Source organism: Pongo abelii, chromosome 22 (genome assembly GCF_028885655.2).
Source record: "Pongo abelii isolate AG06213 chromosome 22, NHGRI_mPonAbe1-v2.0_pri, whole genome shotgun sequence".
Lineage (NCBI taxonomy): Eukaryota > Metazoa > Chordata > Mammalia > Primates > Hominidae > Pongo > Pongo abelii.
The window spans coordinates 2,349,392-2,349,796 of NC_072007.2; positions in this window are offsets into that span (position 1 = coordinate 2,349,392).

Genomic DNA, 405 nt, shown 5'->3' on the forward strand with positions numbered 1-405 from the left:
GTCGGGGGGGGGGCCCGGGCCGGGGCCTCGGCCCCGGTCGCGGTCCCTCGTCCCGGGCGGGGGCGGGCGCGCCGGCCGGCTTCGGTCGCCCTCCCTCGGCCGTCGTGTGGCGTGTGCCACCCCTGCTCCCGCGCCCGCCTGGGCGGGGGCCCGGCGCCGGGCTTCGGCCGGGCCCCGGGCCCTCGACCCGACCGGCGCGCGGGCGCTGCGGCCGCACGGCGCGACTGTCCCCGGGCCGGGCACCGCGGTCCGCCTCTCGCTCGCCGCCCGAACGTCGGGGCCGCCCCGCGGGGCGGGGCGGAGCGCCGTCCCCGCCTCGCCGACGCCGCGGGCGCGCGCGCGGCCGCCGGTCCCTCGCGGCTGCCGGGCGCGGGTCGGGCGGTCCGCCTCGTCGCGGGCGGGCGC